This window comes from Lissotriton vulgaris, chromosome 6 (assembly GCF_964263255.1).
Source record: "Lissotriton vulgaris chromosome 6, aLisVul1.2, whole genome shotgun sequence".
In the NCBI taxonomy this organism is placed as follows: Eukaryota; Metazoa; Chordata; class Amphibia; order Caudata; family Salamandridae; genus Lissotriton; species Lissotriton vulgaris.
The window spans coordinates 1,395,747,020-1,395,769,783 of record NC_141694.1 but is presented as its reverse complement, the minus strand read 5'-3'; positions in this window follow the sequence as shown (position 1 = coordinate 1,395,769,783).

The window sequence follows — 22,764 nt, the reverse complement described above, 5'->3', positions numbered from 1 at the left end:
GACATTTAGGTCCAGTCCTGTTGGGAAGATTTCTAAATTGTATTTCTGCAGTGGTGTGGGAGGGGAAGCTGATGTGGACAAGGGGGTGGACAGATCGGGTGATTAGTGATGCCTTCACTACTGTGATCGCATTGAAGGGTCCAGTAGGTGTCCAGCGGTGTGTGGATTGAGTCTGCTGTTTGATAGGTTCTCTGGGATGTTGGTCTTCTTAGGATGGATGAGGCGTTTTAGGTGGTAGTTGAGGTCCACAAGAGCAGTGTACAGGGTTAAGCGAGCAGCAGGAGGTGGGAAGGTAGTATGAGATTAGAAATGGGAAGGCCACAACAAGGGTAGAAGGTGTAAAGGATAGCAAAGCGATAGGAAAAGAGCTCTTGAGAGTGGATAAAAATGAAAAACAGAGTGAATGGGCAGTGGATCAGTGCAAGGAAATAGGGGCATGGAGGCACATAAGAGTGAGAAAAACACCAAAAGAGAGTCGCAAGAAAGATAAAACACTAAAGAGTGAATCGAAAATAGACAAAAATGTGCCACGGAATGAATGTAAATATGAATGAAAATAAACAGAAAAACACTAGGGAATTAATGGAAAAAGCATTGAGAAGTAGCACAGAATTAGTGAAAGAGCACAGCAAGGCACTAGTGAATACATGAAAAAGGCACAGAATGCATAGAAGCACAAAAGAGTGAAAGAAAAATGCCCAGTAAAGTGGTAAAGAAAGGCAGAGAACGGGGTTAGAAAAGACTGAAAACAGGAAAAAAAAGAGAAAGTGGAAGCCGGAGGAAGATAGGGAGAGGAGGTTGAGAAGTAGAGCCTCAAGACAGCACTGTAGCTGGGTCTAAAAAAAGCTTGGCCTGCTCGAGGGACCGGGCTCAGGTAAGGGCGCAAGCACACGCACAAGACAAGGTCCAGGTGAAGCCTACTTAAATAATTCTAAGAAACCATATTTAGGTAATAATACCTACATACAGAGAAATAGCTTTGGGTGATATTCTAACACAGATATCATATGCTTATCCAATGTAGGACATTAGCACCCCTGGAGGAACTGGAGGGTAAAACTCTTGTAATAATCCCTAAGATTCCATCTACCCATACCAATATTTTGTTTTGAGTGCTGACAGGAGCAGGGACAGCTGTGCTCCTGGTCTTGTGTTATCCCACCTGTGCCATAGAGCACGTTTGCGTTTACTCTGCCATGGCAGGGCCGACATTGCTGTTGCACACATCTGATGTGCAAGCACAGATCGTGACTTGTTGAGAGCCACCACCACCTGCACCGGTGTTGAAGAAGCCATATTCTGCTTGTGCTGCTCAATGGTTAGTGAATTGTCACTGGGGAACTTTCCTCAGGCCCAAACAGAAATCCAATATCCAAACAAAGGGAAGGGCCCAGCCTAGAGTGCAGTACAGATTAAGAGGCATAGTCAGAGTGTTCACTAACTGTTGATGGTGACCCCAGCCTGATTCAACCCCTCTCCTGGTTCTTTAGGAAAGACTGCCACATGTGATCATGATTTTTCAGTGCTGAGTATTTACAGGCACTAAGGGCCTGATTAAGAGTCATGGTGGCACAACGGTTGTGGTCTTGGGACTGTCACATTATGATCCTAGTGGTCGTGCTGGCCTGGGACCGCTGTCTCTGCCAGGGAACACCCGTTCCCCAGCAGTTGTGCGCCAGTCAAGAGGCATCTATATACTTGGCAGGACCGCAGCAGTACCGCTAAGCATATTATGACTTTCATCTCTGCCACTATTTCATGGAGGTCTTTCTTACATGAAAATAGTGACAGAGATGAAAGAAAGGGGTTCCTACAGGGCCCCTTCATGACTCACACCCTGTGGATGCACACAGGGGGGCACAACATGTGCCCCCCCTGTCTGCATGTACAGAAGATCCAGCACTGCATGAACTTTTCAGTCCATGCAGTGCTGGAACTTTTTTTGATGTTCCCATTGAAGTGCTTATTTTATAGACACCGCCATGGGACGGCCAAAGGAATCGCCCGCCTTTGACAAAAAAAGTCATTATTTGGCGGGTGGTTCTCATGTGGGTTTTGCTGTATGGCAGCGGGCGGTTATGCCACTGCACCATCAACCCGTAAGCAACCCCTAAGTCTTTTTTGGCAGGAAACCAGAGAGGTACGGCTAAGGTTAGTTTGAGTACCCCTTAGTCAAGGTTATTTTTGTTTCTGAGCATGCTGTGGGGACACCAGGCTTTCTATGTCTCAATCTATGATCTAGCAATGTGTAGATCTGTTCCCCGGACGTAGCAGGCAGCTTCCAATTCTTTGTTCTTCAGTTCCTTACAGTGCCCCTTTTCTAGGCATTGGCTTCCTTATGAAAGGGCACCTAGCAGTCATTTCCTTCTTTCAAGACAGGCCCATAGGAGCTCATCCCCTGGCAGGTTACAGAACTTTCCAGGTTCCTGGTCCCACACCTGGTGAAGGTTATTGAGCAGTAAATCACCCAACCCATGACCAGAGAAAAAAAAAGTCCCTCAATTTTCACCTGGGTAGAACCATAGCTTCTGTCAGAGAAATCAAAGGAAGCACCTTGACTGGCAATTTCTGCTCCATACTTCCACTACTTTTCAGACAGAATTTGTGTATTCCAGTAGTCCTAATCTGGGATCATTTTCAGGAATTTCCTGTTGTATTACTCTCAGACTGAATAAGACATAGGGCCTGAATTAGAGTCTGGCAGACAGAGTACTCCATCACAAACATGACAGAGTACTCTGTCTGCCACACTGTCAGTCCACCTGCTATATTTTGAGCCAAGAGGACTACCAGTCTCCCGACAGAGGCACCCGTGCTGGCTCCTCTGTCAAAAAATAACCTTCTAAGGACCAGCAAAGTAGAGCTGTTAGAGTAAGGGCAACAACCCACCTACCCTATTTAGAGCATTTTCCCTGGTGATCAGACACAGAAAAAAATGACAATGACCTCCAAACCCTGGAAGAATACTCACAGGGTATGGGGTAGGGCATTTGTTTTTTTGTTTTCCATAAACAAAATCTAGTTTTGGAAGCATGTTTCTGAAAAACAAAAACATTTGGTGTGCGGCAACCTTAAAGATGGGGGCAATGCGCCACACTTTCAGTGCCTTGGGAGGAGCTGCTGGGGTGGTGGCTCTTATGAAGGCATAGAGATCTGTGGTAATTAAACGTCCTTCGAGCCAGTTGTATAAAAAAGGTTGAATTTATTAAAGCTTCGTTCCAGGTTAAGTTCATTTTAAGAAACTAGGTAGATGGAAATGTAACCCCGTCAGGAGCAGCCTCCCTGCCGCTCAGCCTGCCTGCCATCAACTGACACTCTACACACAAGACAGGCACTCAAACATTCCATGAGGTCATCAGGCATTCTAACACTCATACTAGCTGATCAACAGAGAAGTCACAGCCAGGGAAAGGAAAGGCACTAGCCAAGTATAACATGTCCACCTTCCTTAGGGAAACAACAAAACTGAAGTTAAGGAAAGAAACATAAACATCAATATACACAATGCATTCTGAAAGGAAAGCATTTACATTGCATTTGTCTTTAGATTAACCCCAAATAAAAACATCAATCTCAAAAATTAAAGACATTGAGATTAACCCCATCCCTCTCCCTTGGGGAAAACCCACAACACACAAGACCGCAAACAGCGGTAGAGCAGAACACACCGCCCCATTACCAATGCCTAACAGAGTACACACCCCCTGTGAAACAGAACAGGGGCACTCAGCTCCCACAGAATCCATGTAATAGGAAAAAAATGCCCCTATGATCCAGCACTGGGACACTTAGGTCCCAAAACCTCTTAAAATTGAATTAGGGCACACTGCTCCCACAACCTCCACATCATTGGGCAACATCACCCTACAATCCAGTACTGGGGCACTTAGCTCCCACAATGTCCACTTAATAGGGAAGCACACATCCCTATGGCTCATGACTGGGGAACCTAGCTCCCAAAACCTCTCAAAATTGAACTTGGGCACAGAGCTCCCACAACTTCCACGTAAAGGGTAGGGAAACACACCTCCCTATGACCTATAACTGGGTCACTTAGGTCCCCAAACCTCTACAAATTGAACGTAAAGGGTAGGGAAACACACCTCCCTATGACCTATAACTGGGGCACTTAGCTCCCAAAACCTCTCCAAATTGACCTGGGGCACACAGTTCCCACAACTTCCATGTAATAGGGATAGGGAAACACCTCCCTATGACCTATGACCTAAAACAGGGGCACTTAGCTCCCAACACCTCTTAAAATTAAACTGGGGCCCTTAGCTCTCAACAGCTCTTTAAATTGAACTGGAGCACCTAGCTCCAAACACCTCTTAAAATTGAACTGGGGCCCTTAGCTCCCAAGACCTCTTAAAATTGAACTGGGCACTTAGCTACACCACAGCACAACCTCCCCACAGGAGGGAACACAGCTCTATATGAAACCAAACTGAAGCACTAAATACTTTACCACAACAAGGTACCACACCCATAATACATCCTGTCAAACACAACAATTTTTATGATGAGAAAATAGCAATCATTAATAATGAAGTAAAAGTCTCATACAACGATGAGCGGTCTCTCACCCGAAGTCTTCAGTCAAAGTGAACCCAGAGTCCAAAGCCCAGTGTCTCCCATGTGTTTCAAAGAAGAAAATTGACCACCCCAAACCTCAGTGGGTTGTCAGAAACTCATACGTCTACATGAACACTGTGCTTCCTACCAACATCATTAGAACTCGCAGGGCACATCGTGGTTAGCAAAAAGAGTGAACTACCTGCTTGGTAAACTTAGATTCACCATTCTGAACCTCTGTTATTACAGACTTTACATCGTCCCTATGGTGATACTCTGCCGCTTTCAACAGCCGGTAGTTCGTGCATACCTTGTGAGCCATACCTTTTCAAAACTCCAACACTTCTTCAGAGTCGAGAGGCAAAAGCACATCACCGAAGAACAAGGATGAGTGCCAACAACCTTTTCCCGGTAAACTTAGTGCTGAAGTAACAAAATGGCGGCACATTGATCTTACGCCTACAGGATGGCTCCAGGCACGCTTATGCTGCAAGACATCCAAAGGCAGCAATGAGATCTGCCTAGCAACGACGGGAAAATGTCACATCAGACTCTCCAGCTGATCCGCGAGAAGAGGTGAGGAACACATGCTGGTGCTCGCGGCGCTCATTCAAATATTAAAACGTTGCACACTAACGATTGAAATTCTCCAAATCCCAATAGGCTGGTAACGGTGAGCCATATGGCTTTAAAACTAACAGACAAACCCAGACGAAAACAACATTGCTCCTGTGTGGCGCTCCACTTTAAATTCAAACTGTGACTCCAACGTTATCAAACATAGCACAAAAAGGGCAGTAAAACAGGAATGACCTCACCCTAGATGGCCTCGTCGTGCAGTTGACACAGTGTCACGCAAGTTCCTTTGAGTGAGAATGACCCAAATTCCTCTCCTAAAACTCACACAGTTGCTGCATTAAGCTGAAACTGGATGCCGCTTCTGGCTCAGGGATGCCGGTTTTCCAAGCACACATCGCTGGTGCCAATTCCAAAGCACCAGTTGCTATAGAAGGACAGGAGTAACACATCCACAGGTTGCAGCAATCTCCACATAAGCAGCAGGAGTACCAACAATAGAAGGTTAAACGCCTTGAGGTGCAGGCTGTCCAGATGAGAAAGGACACTGGTGGGGTTGAGCAAGGTGTTTCCTTTCCTTAAGGTTTCAGTATTTCCAATTGTATTTTTATAGGTTCCTTAGTTGCAGTAGTTCCTTGGGGCATATTATCATGAATGGCGTTAATTTTATCGCCACTTTAGCGACAGGAAACTGCAGACAAAGCGGCGTTAATGGGCTTGTGAATTCCCATAGAAGCCCGGGTTCACACCAGAACCTGGGTTTCTATGGGAATTCCCAAGGGTATATTATCAAGCTCATTATCACTGCTTTAACGCCAGTTTCCTGCTGCTAAAGTGGAGATAATTTTAACGGCATTCTTCATAATATGCCCCTTAGTTCCTCCAAACACAGACTCTTTCCTTCACGCATAAGTTCTTTAAATTGTCGCCAAATGTGGTAATTAAAAGTTCTTTGAGCCAGGGGTATAAAATAGGTTGGATTTTTTTAAAGCTTAGTTCCAGGCTAAGTTCATTATAAGAAGAAAGGTAGATGGAAATGTAACCCCACCAGGAGCAGCCTCTCTGCCACTCAGCCTGCCTGCCACGAACTGACACTCTAAACTCAAGCCAGGCACCCAAACATTCCATTAGGTCATCAGGCATTCTAACTCTCATACTAGCTAAGCAACAGGGAAGTCACAGCAAGGGAAAGGAAAGACACAAGTCAAATATAACAAGATCATGGCTGGGCTGGTGGTGGTCTAATAATTTGGTGGGCTGTAGTCCACTGTAGTCTGGACAGTGCGGTAGAAGGAACGATTGTTGCCACCTGACAACCAGCAGACTGCACTGCAGGGACTAAATCAGGCCCATAGGTCTTGCAATGTCAGAAGAAAGGTGAGGTGGGGTTAGGAGTCTCCTGCCCGGGAGGCCCAAACCAAAGACACAAATGAACCTAGTATGGATAACACTTAAGAGAAAGAATAGAACAGTCTCCTACCCTTCTTGCTCTCCAGTGTGGTCCAATACAAAAGACCCCAGGAGTGCTTTGGAGAATCCTTGCATTTTATATTGCTGCTGCGGGCTCTCTCCTACCCTTCCCTTAGGTACTACCCCACTGGGTGACATCTGAATGGATTCCTATGTGGTCATAGGCTCATGTTACATACACTCTTCACAGCCATTCTACCAGACCCCTAATTTACACACACATAAGCATCATCCATGTCCCTAATGGATAGAGGAATGACCCGGTCTCAAGGGATTGTCAAACCAATTAAAAAAAGGATATCTGGGAATATTTATTTCGGACAATTTAGACGAGTTGTTCTCACTTAACTATTCACTGTTGCTAAAAAAAGGTTGAGTCCCTTTTAGAACACTGGAATCTATTACCCTTGTCCATAATGGGCCGAGCAGCACTGATACGCATGTCGATCCTTCCTCTTTTTCATTTCTTATTAAATGCAGCACCCTGTGTTATTCAGGTCTCCTTTTTAAAAAAAATAGATTCCCTAATATCTTCATTCCTTTGGGCAAAAAAGTCCCCTAGACTCACACTTAGCACTTTATATCTTCCATTTGCACAAGGAGGATTATCCCTCCCAAACATAAGGGAATATTATTTTGCGTCTTTTGCACACCATAGTTTTAGGTTTTTCTTTTTAGACACAAATGAGGCAGACAATTTTTTATGAAGAAGATGTTACCAGAGGTAAAGATAATCGATCCAATTACAGTTACTAAAGATAAAAAAAATCCGCTACAAGTCCCTCCAATGGATTCTTTAACAGAAAACCCAGTTCCTGAAATCCCATTCTATTCCTAGGATAAGTAACACAACTGATTTAAACAACTTCAACCTAGATGAAGAGGGATGCATGGAGAGAAAAACAATAAACCTCTGGAAAGAAAATGGTTTTGAAAAAATAGATGACTTCCTGGCCGGTAAAAGGTGGAAGACATGGGATCAAATTGCCAGCCAGGTGAGCCATTCTCATTCTGTTCTGAAATTGTCCTTTTTTATGTTGAATCCAATACTCAGAGAGCTGGATATAGGAAATCTCTATTTTAAGGGAAATATCTCTACAGCACTGAATAATAAATCTCAAAAAAAGATGAGTATCTGGATTAAAATATTAAAAGAGGACAAGAAACAGGAATCCTCGAGTAAGATTATTGAGAGGTGGAAAAAAAGGGAGGATATTGAAATCAACCAACAAATTTGGGATAAAATAAAAAAATTTATAAAACAATTTTCCGCTGCGCTAATTTTAAAAGCATGCAATTTTATAATAAATGGTTGATTTACAGAACTCCCTCTTATTTCCACAATATCTTTCCCCTAGTTGCCGATAAATGTTTCCGATGTGAGGAAAAAGGGACCAGGAAACACATTGTCTGGGAATGTTCTAAAATCCAACCGCTATGAGGGAAATTGAAAAATATCTCTCCTCTGAGCTTAAAACTCCTATAATATTCGATGATCTAGTCCCGGTTCTTGGCTGCTCAGTGACCAACACCAAACATGAGGAATTTCTTTTCATAGCTTCTCTAATAGCTAAATCACTCATACTGCAGTTCTGGAAAACCAACCAAGTACTGACCTTTCAGCCATGGAAGGCTAAATTAATACGAACACAGGGTAGGGAAAGAAAATATGTGCTTAGATCAGGGGCGCTCAAAAAATATGAACAGTTCTGGAGTGTTTTTGACCTGTAAAAGATACCTTCATAATCACTAGTCTGCCTATATGTACCTTTAAGCACTTTTGTACTTTACAATTACTTTTTGCACTTTATAATCATGTCATGGACACTCGATTATTGATTATTTATGTGTAACCATATGCCATGTATTGTACTAAAGCTTTTTACAAATGTATTCTGTAATGCTGATCTTGTTTTTATGAACTCTCAATAAAAATAATAATAAAAAAAAAAACAATTAAAAAAAGGATGGAAGGCCGGAATGCAACTCTCCATAATGGATAATAGACAGAAGTCATGCTCAGTGATGGAGAGTGCACATGGTGTGCTCTTCCATACCCCAGATCCCCACTCTGGATCACATTCCTTTGCACTGAGATTCCTTTGTGCACAACTCTCTGACTGTCGTGTGCTGAGGCGAAATCAAAAACATACAGAAACTTTCTAAGGGGTAATCAATCCTTGTGAGGGACCTTCTCACCCCAACATAACTACAAATTGAGACAAAAACCCCAGAAAATCCCCAGGTATTTCTAGTGCCACAATTCATACTTTACAGACATCCATGCAAACAATCGTAGTCAATACTCAGAACTACATTCACTGCTTCTCTCACATCCTCGCAGATGGTTAAACTGCCAGGTTCATTCACAATTCCACCTACATCTCTCCTCTCAGCTCTACTTACAGCTCAATTACCCCATTCACAAATCATGTTGCAGCTTCCCAAACGTTTTCACCTTCGCGTATTCCGACAAACGCAGATACAGCCCTAGTACCAAGTGAATTGATGCCTGCACTCTGAGCTGCAATTACAGATGTACTCTCAGCTCAACTCAAAGTTCCACTAACATCACATCCGACAACTTCAATCCCAGTCCCTTCACTACTGCGCTCTCACGTCCACACACAGAAACATTTATAAAATATATCGTCATTCATAATTCTTAATTTACTCTATGATTTGTGATAATGTTTACTTTTAAATTTGAAAGTGTCAAGAATGTGTATACAAGAATACATATTGACCATTTAACTTTTATATCATTATGAACCACGAGTTTTTAGTCAGAGCGCAACAATATTTGGCAATATATTTAAGCAACAAATCTAAAATTAATTCACTATAACACATGGTGGTCCACAACTGTTTAGAAATGTTCTGCAACCCGGACTTTTTAGGTGTATTTTTGTGAAAATTCAATGCACTCTAAACCCTAATCAGAGCATGAATATACAATGCAAAGACGTGAGTTTCTTCAAATCAAAATATAATGTTTACCATAAAGTTCATTCATCCCATGTCAATCTTAAAACCAGTCAGTTAAAAAAAGAATATTTTATATGGAAATAATGCATTTTAGATTTGATGATAATCATTTAAAAGTCGTGATTAGTGAGTTCTGCTTTTTCTCAGAGCTTATTTGATATTTGTGCAACTGCTATGTCCCATGCACCCTCTAATGGCTACTGAAAATTAGTTACTACTTATGGTACTATATGATTAATCTTAACATATTTTTAGCATTGGGTCATTTATCCTTAATTATATATGATTCCAAGAATAATACTCGGACTGAGATTGTTTATATTAAACATATGTTCTCTGAGAAAAGAAATCAAAATGATACACCAGTGGGACATTTTCTATTAATGTTCTAAAACTGAGATATATGTGGGCAAAAAAAAAAAGTTTGGAAAGAGAACTGGATTGTCATCTGTACCGGTGGGCAAAATATATCCAGGATTAGAGCTATGATTCTGTTTTGTCAGTCTTGTCCGTGCACTTTTATGTTTATCTGCCTTGCTGCTTGCCTCTGGCATCACCATTCATTGAAACATGCATTCATCCTCCAATCCGCGTGTTTCTTTTACATTCATTCAACATCTAGCTATCCAATCATCCTTGCAGCCCTGTCCATTCACATGCTAGTCCGTCCTCTATCCATATATACGAATATTAACTCATCAAGTGATATTCTGTCATGTATCCCCGTACATTTCAAAGAAAAGCATTTAGATGAAAACGCTTCTTTGAAAATGTATTTCTTAAAAATAAAAACGAAAGAACTATAAACAGACAAATACATTTAATAAAATACAGGATAATCAGGCAAAGATAATACCAAAATTAAAGAGAGTGACAAGGTCAAGTCCTGGTTTAGAATTAGGTCAAAGTTTGGGATGAAGAATAGGATTAGGGAAAGGTGCCCATGTGAGAGCTAGACTTCGCTCAAATTCGGAATTTGTAATATACTTATGATTGTGGCTAAAGTCGGCTAATGATAAAAGTTAGTTTGATCAGGTTAGTGTTAGTGCAAGTGCAAACTTTAAACTGAATGCCTGGATCAGGATCAGGGTTAGGATTATATTATGAAAAGATTAAGATACGATTTAGTGTCAGTGTCAAGTTAGCATTTGAATAAGAGCCAAAAATCGAGGCCTGGCTTGGGGCCAGGAATTGTGGTAATGGAAGAGTTACGTGTAGTAATGGTTGCAAATAAATCCAGGCAGGTTTAGGATTATGTTATGGGTAGGGATGTGAATAATTTCAAATATTGGAGTAAGTGTTAGCAGTACTGACAGTTTAGGCTTTCAGTTACTTATAGTAAACATAAAAACATCAAAAATAGATATAGCAAAAGAAAGGGGTATCTTTGAGGAAATACCATATTTCAAAGAAACGTTGACAAACAAATAATTTTTATTTAAATATCAATTTTAGTTCAAAGTACAACAAAATCAGACCTTTCACTGAAAAAAGTATTAACTAAAAGTGTCTTTGAGGCAAGATGGCGACCGTGAGTGCGGTCATGTGAGCTCGCAGCTCCCGGAGCTCCCCCCCCCGTAAGACTTACCGCCAATGATGCCAACAGTGGCTCTTTGACGGAGTTGGTCATCTGGCAGCCCCGAGAAGGGATTTCAGATTCCGGTTGCTGGCTTGGTGCGCGACGCCGGCAATGATGTGGAGTCTTTCCGGGGCTCCTCAGGGTGAATGTTTGGTGGCTGATGGTTCTCGCTGGGCGATCTTCCGTGTAGGCGCACAGCGGCATGTGTGGAACGCTGACGAGATCGGAAGGTGCCTAGAGAGCTAGACTGCTCAATGCTGCAATGCCCCCGAAGGTAGGACGGGGAAAGGAGAGGAGCATTGTATAGACAACTGAAAGCAGGCCAGCACAAGAGTTTGAGAAGAAGAAACCAGATCCAAATACTGAGAAAAGTCGCATGGAGAGCGGTAAGAAATCCATTCCGGCGCTGTTTCTTTCTGGGAAGATAAAGAAAGTAATACCCTCTACACTCAAAATGAGCAGGAAAACACAGAACGCCAAAATTGACACATTGGGGGAGAAGCTCTCTGAGGACTTAACATTGGACTTAACATTGGATAAGGGCAATATAGCGGGGGACAAGCACAGAGAGATGGAGGAAAATTTGTTTTCATCAGTTGAAAAGTATTTTTTGCACATGGGTCCCCATAGTTCAGCTCTATATAATGCAGAAGCTTGCGCTTTGAACTTAAAAATCTCCAAAGCTGGTGAAACTGCTTTGTTTAGACTATTTCCATGTCTTTTTGTAATGAGTAACAAGTTTTGCGTGAATATTACGTTACTTTTTTCTATCTGGGATTTCCATAATAGGTTAGAATCCGAGGAAACAACCAGATAGCTAAAATTTTGTACGTGGTCAATTTTATGACCATTTAGAGTCAAATTTTCCTTAACATTTTTATGGGGGGTTTATGGCCATATATTTTGTTTTATTGGCACTAATCTCAAGGTCCTTTTTGCTGCAATATGTCTCAAATCTATTTAATAGGTTCTGTAGGTGTTTGAGATATAAGTCATCAGCGAAAAGGAGGGCTGGAAGTCTTTCGCCCCCCAAGTGTTGGAGAATCATTACCACAATCCTCCATACTAGAAGGAATATCGTTGACAAACAAGGAGAACAATGTGGAGGCCAACACATCCTTGTCGAGCCCCCCTCTTTATCGGTATTTGTCTTGTCAGCTCCCCTCCTGGGCCCCACCTAACCTTTGCATAGTTGTCAGTGAACTGTTTTCTGAGGCCTTTCCTGGGTTGACCCAATGGGATTGGGATCGGGAAATTCTTCGAGCACATAGGTTCCCCTTTACAGGGCGCAACAGAGCGGGTCAGAATGCCAGTAGACCAAGGGCTATCTTAATATCAGTCAACAACTTTCTGGCGAGAGAGGCAGTATATGACCTGGCGTGACCGGATCGGAAAAAAAAGGGGGAAGGGAATAGAGTTTTTTGTGCGCCCTGATTACTGTCCCCTTACCGTAGAGAAAAGAAGGTAATTGGGTCAGCTTATAAGCCTTTTTATTGAACCCCGCCAAGCTTAAGGGTTTTTATAATGAGAAAGCGCGTTTTTTTACCACAGAAGCAGTGGCTAAGGAGTATCTTCATTCATTGAAGAACTGATAATGGGAGAAACCTAGGCAAAGTGATATTGGTCATTAGATCAGTCACTTTATTTAAAAGCTGAGATATATATAGATTAGATTAAGAAGATAGACTTAAAGAGTTCCTTTTCTTTTGCAGATTTTTTTCTCTGTTTTGGTATAGGGGCACAGAAGGAAAAAAGAAAAAAAATGTGGTTTTGCAAGTAGTGGGACAGGGGGGTCCTGGGGGTTTAAAGCTTGTTCCATCATGGAGGCCTTGGGTCTCCTAGCCTCTTTTTGGGGGAAGGTGAGGGGAGGGTGCGGCTTCGGCCGAAGCTGTACGGGGAAAGCGAGGGTGGAGTAGGGCACAGGGAAAAAGAATCAATGAAGCTGCAATGAGATCAATTATGAAACTTAATGGTTTTAGACATATGGGGCCTCATTTGTGAGAGTAAAATAAGGTTTTGTAAATGCTAATCCCTAACTATATATGGTCTATAACCTATGGTTTTTTCAGTGAATTTTCAAGGTTTTGTAAATGCTAATTCCTAACTATATATGGTCTATAACCTATGGTTTTTTCAGTGAATTCCAATGGTTTTTTAATACCAAATATCAAAAGCTGTAAAATGTATTCTTCTTTTAAATGACACTTTTTCCCCAAACTGCCTTGGTATATTCCAATATATGTCAAAGACAAAAATGTAAGTGGTCAAATCAATTTTTTCCACAATTTGAGAAAGCACAGAAACATGTGAATAAATCTGTTTCTGCTTACATGAGAGACTATGGAATGGGTTTAATATACAACAATAACTTGCGTTCCAACATTCAACACATCTACAGAAGAGATGGTGTGCACTTCTCCGATGAAGGGAATAGAATATTCGTCCTTTATTTAAAAGTGTGCATTGGAACCTACTAGTAGGTACCTAAATTAGCCACAGAACACAATAGCTCTTTTCAGAGCTACCTTACCTCTGATCATTCAAAACGTTTATCTTTTTCTAATTTTTTTTTCTTCACCAAAGTACGCTCCCCGGTTAGCTTACCGGTGCGCGTATCGGGCGCTCCCCCCGCGAAATTTTCAAAAATTGAATTTTTTTATTTTTGCATATATCAGCGTCCTAATCCCCCCTCAGAAAACCTAGAGGGTCACAAAGTGTCTACCGTGCCCCCTTCTACCCATTCCGTACATTGTTTGTCCTCCATCTTATGTCTCAATTCTACCAATACACAAAATGGAGGACTCCCGTAACGCTGCCGGTTCGCGTACCGGGGAGCGCACCAGTAAGCGCTCGATAAAAAAAGATGGGAAAGTAATTTACAGAAAAACTACTACAGACACTTTCATCAAATATAGAATAGGGCCTACTACTTACCCAAATTTGATGGAATTCCATTGAGAAAATTATGCTGTAAGCCTGACTAAATATCCTGAGGTAAATTACCTAACAAAAACACTTATGAAGTGTTAGAATTGACAACTAATCAAAATGCTACTTTCAATATCTTCTATTATTTTATGACATTTGATTGGTTATGTACCTGAATATATATACAGAAAGAGAGATAAACACAGCCATTTTGACTACTACTTCCTGAAGTACATATCAAGTGCATTTCAACTGAGAACTTAAACTTCTTTTTGATTGGTAAGATGATATTTTAAAAACTGAAGTATGTTCTGCACTTTAAGTTAATTAGGAAAACATTTTCTGATAGTTATATACTATCCCTCTGTAATAGTTATAGAATAAGATAGACTTCTCTGTTTTAGTTATGGATGGAGTTAGGCTTGTCTTGTATAATTAAGAATTAACTTAGGCTTTATCACATACATTTTTTTATATTTCTACTTCCAGTCTGATACCATACACTGCCCAAAGATAAAATCACTGTTTAAAGAAACAAACTACCTGTCTGTACTTAAACCCAACAGCGCCCTATCTGTACTGATATATTTTTTAAAAATTCGTTTTACAGCACAAAAATTGAAGGAGAGAACAAAACTAACTTGGAAATTGTTGCAAGAAGCAACACAGATACAGAAATTGACTCTGAATTCTATGATGAATCACGGGACTTTGAACTTCTGCAATGTGTGGAATCAGTAGATTTCCTAATTGAAAATGAAAAAAAATCTGACAATGAATTATTAGAAGTTCTTTTTAATTTTGAAAACGAATCAGAAAAATAAATTTTTATTTAATAATTCAAAAATTGTTTGAGACATTATTCATTTTTATATGTATTTTGTAAACTAGTAGCAAATTGATTATAATGTAAAATCAGACTTTAAATATACTGTGCAACTTTTTTGTGTTACATAGTAAGTTTGCTCATATTTACTTCCTTTCTTCCACTATATTATCTCCAAAGTGTATTTAACATCTCTTTATCATCTCCTGCCTCCATGGTGTTTCTGCTTTCCTGACAGACTAAGCTATGAATTCCATATACCACAATAACTTCTGAAACAACATGCAAGATATTTACAAAGAAAACGGTGTATTTTTATTTTTAGACTCTGCATTGCTACCTACATCTTGGTACTTAAATAAAAAAAAAAAAGAACAATCAATAAACATACAATATTTGAACATTCTTTCATCCCATTTTCCCAATATTACGCTTCCCGGACCGCTTCCCGGTGCGCGTACCAAGCGCTCCCCCCGCAAAAAAACGATAATAAATTTTCTTTTTTTTTGACCCATGGGGCCCTTTTAAAGCCCCCTCATCAAACCTAGGGGGTCAGGGAGGATGTACTCTGCCCCCTTTTGCTCATTTCCCACTTTGTTTTTTCCACCTCTTGTGTCTCGATCCTACCGAGACACAAGATGGCGGCCGCTCCGGACTGTTTAGAATGTTGACAGTCACCGGAAGCCAATCCGCTTCTCCTCGCGAAGTTCTGTTACGCGTCAGGTGCGCGAACCGGGGCGCTAACCGGGACGCTGTCACAGATATATCTGTTTTTTAAAATGTTAATTTCTCAAAATCCACTGGAGCACATATAATGAGACATAGCAAAGGCACGTCGGGCAAACCAAATCTACAATTTTGCCAAGTTTCATGTAAATCCATTCAGCCGTTCGAGCTAAAAGTGATTCCAACCGCCCTATGGAAAAATGAATGGGAAAAACGCGTTTTGGGACCCCCCTTTTTTCTCGGACCCCCCTTGACGTAATCCCCCAAATTTTCAGGGGCTGCTCAGAAACAAAATGTGCCATTTTCCTGAAAATTTCAGCCAATTCCGTCCACAAACGCCAAAGTTATTCGACATAGAATTTTCAGAAATCCCATAGGAAAAAAATCATAACTATATATACCTACTGGCGACCGCCAGTAGGTAATATATATATATATATATATATTAGTATATACATTGTATATTAGTATTAGTGTAATTAGTATGCATTTTCTTGTAAAGTTAATCTTTTAAAATATGTAATTAATTTATTTTTACATTCAATTAATAATTTATAATTTAGTAGCGGAATGTTGGGTTTGGGCTGTAGGGGATGAGGATGGGAAATAACTTAAATTATAAATGATTGTTTTGTGTTCTTAATGCTTTAATTCTAATTAAATGTGTATTTGGTAATTAATTATGTAATTTTTAAAATTGATAGATTGTTATTTCATTTTATTGAGTATAATTTGTGATTTTAATGTACAAGCATTTTTCCATAGCTTGATTACTAATTAAAACTTCGTTGTGTGTTGTTGGGCTTGTAGGGGAATGTAGGGTGGCAAGTTAATTAAAATATATTTTTTTAAATTATCTATTTATGGTAATTATATTTTTAATGAGTAATTGGCTATGTAATCATTTTTCACTGATTATTTGTTATGTACATTATTTGTTGCATTTTAATTAAGTTTTTAAGTGCATAATACTGCAATTTAAAAAGCTATTTTATATTTATTACTGTTTCTGAATGTATTTGTTTTATTTAGGGCTATTTTATTGCTATTATAGGTTTGTTTATTCTTTGATTCATTTGCTTTTTATATTAGATTTTTTTCAAATGTATATGTTGTGTTTATAATTTAATGACTTAATTTTGAATAATCAATGTTTATTCTTTCCATTTGATTCCCATGGGTCTAATTCACAAAGGTAAAGTGAGACGAAAGTCTAACTTTACGACTTTTGGTATTGACAAAGGGAATTAACTACTTATAAGTGGTCTTTGTAAATACCAAAAGTAGCACTTTACGACTTTCGTAAGGTTTTTATTGATAGCTAAGACAAAATTGGAAGATGAAGTTATAAAATGAAGAGGTATAATGAATTGTAATTATTTTTATGGCGCAATTGCTTTTTAACCGTTTTATCTATTATAGTATATGTTTAGTATTAGCAATATTCTAATATTTTAAATAATCAAACAATAAAGAATTACTTACTTACTTACTCACTTTACGACTTTCAGTATTGACAAATGCCATTTATAAGTAGTAATTACCCTTGGTGAATACCGAAAATCGTAAAGTTAGAGTTTTGGCTCATTTTACCTTTGCGAATCAGGCACTATATATTTTATATTTTGTATACGTTTTAATAATTTAATGTTAGGGAATTTAAACATTTAAAGAAAATTATTAGGATTTGGAAAGGTATATAAAATCCTACTAATTCCAACACTTTCCATACAGCTGCTTAACATGGATTGTGAATAGTAAATCTAACCCCAGCTTCCCTGGTTTTGCCTATGCTGGAGTGGAAATATGATATCTAACCCCTCCAAAGTCCAACGCCTTCCCTAATGTTGCTATGGTTGAGTGTGAATAGTAAAATAAATCCCTCGGACGTCCTACACTTTCCCGACCGTTACTTACTTTGGAGTGTGTATAGTAAATTGAACCCCTCTGAAGTCCAACACTTTCCACACTGTTGTGTGAATGGGAGCAGGAATAACATATCCAACTCTTTCAAAGCACAACACTATCCCAACTGTTGCTGCGATTGCAGTGGAAATAGTAAATCTAATCCTCCTGAAGTCCAAGCCTTATACTGCTTTTACATAGGTTGAAGTGGCACTAATAAAGCTAACTCTTCCAAAAGAAAGCACTTTTCCTACAGTTATATAAACTGGAATGTGAACAGTAAATCTAACACCTCCAAAGTCCAACAATGTTCCTGATTGTGCTTACTTTGGAGTTGGAATACTAAATCAACCCCGACACAGTCTAACATTTTTCCTGCTTCTGCTTACGTTGGAGTGAAAATACAAAATATACCCTCTACAATGTCCAGCATCTCTCCTACTTTTCTTCACACTGGAGTTACATTATTTATTTTTGCTACTTTTGTTTATTTTTAGTTGTAGTTTCTTTAAACGTTTCTTTTTGTTTTATAATTATTTTAAGTGTATTGTATTATATGTTTTTGCTAATAAATATTTAATTTGCATATTTTAGTTACTGTTTATATTATCAATGTACTTTTTGCAACTATTTAAAAATATGTCTATATTCACTGAAAAAAACAAAAGTTACAGGGACGTTATAGTTAGGCTCATATTTCTCTCGTACAAAGCCAGTGAAATTCAACAGTTATAGTTACCAGAGCTAATTATAACCTATACCCCTGCAATGCAATGCTTATGTGCTCACATATTACATCACTCTTGACATGGTAAGGGACATGACTGATAACATCCTGCCTGACATCACTGATGACATCATCCACAGTACCACTCACACCCTCATATAACCTCTCAGACACCCAATCAAACACCCACGCAACCACTCACATACCCATTAACAGTGTTGTTTTGTACGAGTAAAATCTGAGTCTAATTATAATGTTACTGTAACCTTTGGATTTTTCAGTGAATCTTTAAGGTTTTTTTAATTATATTTCCTAACTATAATGTCCCTGTAACCTTTGTTTTTTTCAGTGAATTTCTACATTTAAAAATAAATATATTTCATAACTATCCGCCTGATTCATCAAAGAAAATAGCGCTAGCAAAGGGCCAGATTCTGAGAATCTGGCCCTTTGCGAGAGCGATTTTTGCATTTGGGATTCAGCATCCCAAATGTAAAAATCGCTAATTGCGATCTCGCAATTTTGCGAGGAATTACATTTAAGGAATCTCTATTTGAGATTCCTTAAATGCAATTCATCATCCAATTTAATTTTGCGAAATCGCAATTTCTAGCCGCAATTTACCGCGAGGTCAGACCTCGTGGTAAATTGGGAAAACTTAGAAAAATACATTTAAATGCATTTTTTTGAGTTGCATGTTACACACACACATGTCCTTTGGACATGTGTGTGGGCAACACCTGTGTAAAATTTCATTTGAGGGGTGCTACAGGGTGTCCTTTGGACACCCCTGGCACCCTTCAAATTGCTATCTTATTTGCGATTAGCAAATTGCTAATCGCAAATAAGGAATACTCCCCATTCATTCCTATGGGCCTTTTGGCCCATAGGAATGAATTACGAGTTATTCCTTATTTGCGATGAGCAATTTGCTAATCGCAAATAAGGAATATGTAGGAATCGCATATCTTCATGCAATTTCTACATGAATCCCGTTTTGCGAGTCCTTAATAGCGATTCGCTATGAATCGCTATTAGGGCCTCGCAAAACGGGAGAATGATGAATCAGGCTGTATAACCTTTAAATTTTTAGACTGGGTTTGTGAGTTGCTTGATATGTTGGTGACTGGTTGTGTGAGTTCCTGTATGAGCCTGTGAGTTAGTGTGTAAGTGGTTGTAGGGGTCTGTGAGGGGGTATGTGAGTGGCAGTATGGATCTGTGAGTTTGTGTTTGAGTGCCTATGTGGGTTTGTGAGTGGGTGTGTGAGTACCTGTGTGTGTCTGTGAGTGGGTGTGTGAGTGGTGCTATGGGTCTGTGAGTGAGTATGTGAGTGCCCGTGTGGGACTGTGAATGGGTGTGAGTGCCTCTGTGGATATGTGACTGGGTCTGTGAGTGGCACTATGGATCTCTGGGTGAGTGTATCAGTGGTTATGTGGGTCTGTGAGTGGGTAAGTGAGTGGTACAATGTGTCTGTGAGTGTGGGATTGTGTGGGTCTGTGAGCGGGTGTTTGAATGGCTGTGTGGGTCTGTGAGTGGGTGTGTGAGGGGTGCTATGGATTTTGGGCATTTACACAGTCCGGGTATTTAACCCCTTAAGTGCTGCCGTCGGCCATTGGACGACGGCAACGCTACCTTGCTGGTGCTGCGGTCGGCCAATGGCCGACGCGGCCCCGCTCGTTTTGCGGAAGTGCCGCACTTCCACAAAAATGTGGGCGCAGTAGAGGGGTTAAAAGGAAGAACCATGAACTCTGCTTTCACCAGGAGACAACAAGAAAGAAATCACTTGTCACAGTCACCCCAAATCAGATTGCGCTCCAATAGATCAATTATGCATTCACCTTCATTAGGGATTTCGGATCATTCTTCAACATGGAATAGAAGAGGAAACACATTTCTTTTGCCTTCGCCAAGGCCCAGAAGTTAGGATCATTTGAGCTTTACTGAAGTGGAGCTTCAGTTGGGGCACCTGCTTTGTTTATATTTGTAAGTGCATCAGGGTCAGAATGATACCTCATTTTATCCAAGAAGATTACACAGTTTTTCTGGAAATGTCCACCCAACTGGAAGACTTTCTACTGGTGAATTAGTAAGTGCTATCTAGTTGGTTGAGTGTGCCTGCTGGGCGGCCTGCTGGCTCAAGTATACATTCCATCCTCTCCAATATTCACAAATCACAACAGAACTGCGTATTACTTATTGGTATCAGGGTTTCAGCCGAACCATGTCTTGGCTGCAGCATACCACATGGTCTCAGTGCCTGGCATGGTGTAAAGAAATGCAGTGATGACCTAGCAATGCCACATGGATCCAGGGATGGGACATTGCTTATTGTTGTTTTCTGGTTTTTGTTCAAAGCGCCACCCCACTGCAATCAAACCAGTGTGTCTAATTGCCCCCATTAAGCATGGAGGCAGCAGGCCACAGCTTGCAGCTCGTAATGTAGTGTAGGAAGATGCCATATGCTCAGGTACGTTTCCCCTTGTACAGTCCTGAAGGGGGGCTGTATTTGTCCCAGGCTATCAATGCCAAGCCTCTAGCAATGCCCAGCCTCTAGACCGCCTAGTAAGTAACAAGACAACTCACTTTATCCCCCACCTGAGCAGATATACCTACTTGAGGGGTCAAGTGCTCCCAGCTGTGATACAGACTCCATCTTTGGCCTGTAGGGGTCTTAATGTATGCTAGCACTGAGTAACTCCCTGCTATCATCTACCCAACGTACATTAATCTTCACTCGGGCCTCCCATGCAAACTATTTTTACTGTTATGCTCTTTGAATGATTAATGCTGCACAAAAAGTTAAAAAAAATGTTTTTACACTACATTGACAATGTTACTCAAAGCCCAGATCGTGCAGAAAGTGGTCACGTACATCTTTTTCCTCACACTCATCTGTACGTACTGGTGTCTCGCTGCATATATTAGAAAGAGAAACCCAGTGTTCAAGGACAGGAAAACATGGGGCTCACTCTTCCCTCTCCACAAGGAGTGACATTGATCCGAACTTAATTCAAATCATGCATATTTCTACATGGTCTGAATTACACAAATCTGTACTTTTGTATATGACACAAACGTCCTGAATCCCACCTCCACAAGTACCCTGCCGCCTCTCCCACAACAACCTCAGGTTTACTTTCATCTATGCATGAATAGACTATAGTGACATTACTTCGACCCCCTCTCAGCACTATCATTTTTTCATTCATTCATAATCTTTATTTCGGTACATTTAGTACCATAAAAGATACATTAAAAGCACATACATGTGCATAAAAACTCAATACATTATGACATAATTAATGTAATTGAAAAATAGCAAGCGAGGTAACATACAATTAACAGAGGTTCGGTAAGACAATTACGTGGGCGATTATCATTACATTTAAAACTTCTTTAAATAATTAAAAATGTAAAAAGGCATATTACAAATAAAAGTATATCAAATTTACCAGTAAAACCACAACAATCCAACATTGAATAATGTTTGGAGTGGGTTTTATAAATACTCTTCCAATTCATTATAACCATATAGCATGGAGCAGCTTATGATTTTTAAAACAAGGAATTCTACTAGAATTTTAGGCCCAATTTAACTCTTATAAAATTTGTGGCTAACAAAAATCTGCTGATGCTAAAAACAATATCCTGGCTGGGATCAGTTTTTATAATCCTTCCTGCCTCTTTGTATGATCTTACGCCTATGTTTTGGCAGAGAGGTCTAGCCCATCTTTTAAAAGGTGCCACGTAGGCCGGGCAAAAAAACTAAATATGAAGTTCATCTTCCTTAACTTCACCTTGGCATAGAGTGCATTGGTCGTTGCTATTATTATTAGACCACCTTGCTACACTTACATTTGTCCGCAAGATACCATATCTATATTTCTTGTAAAGTGTCTTGGCTAACGGTGGATGTACCTCATCTAGGAAGCATTCATAATATGCCGTATCTTTAAACGTGAGGAAACTATTCGTTAGCGATGCGTACACTCTTCCATTCAACACGTTGTGATTTAAATGTGCCCAGAATGACAGTTTTAGAATTTTCTTCGATGTTAGGGATAATGTAGATGGATCGTCCCAGAAATGGGCTAAACCAATTTTTGTTAACCAAGATCTAAAGTGTTTAAGTCATAAAATTTTGTTACAACTATCCAGGTCCATTATTTCTTTCAGACTGTCCTTATAATTTGACAGCTCAGGGGTCAACCAGTGTCTGACCCAGAGCATCAGGGGTCTCAAAATTGCATGGTGGTCAGCACGTTTCAGATTAAGATCTAAAATGAGTGGTACTAATGGTGTACTGACAGGTAATCTCAACAAAGCTCTACAAAATTTGTTTTCATCAGTTGAAAAGTATTTTTTGCACATGGGTCCCCATAGTTCAGCTCTATATAATGCAGAAGCTTGCGCTTTGAACTTAAAAATCTCCAAAGCTGGTGAAACTGCTTTGTTTAGACTATT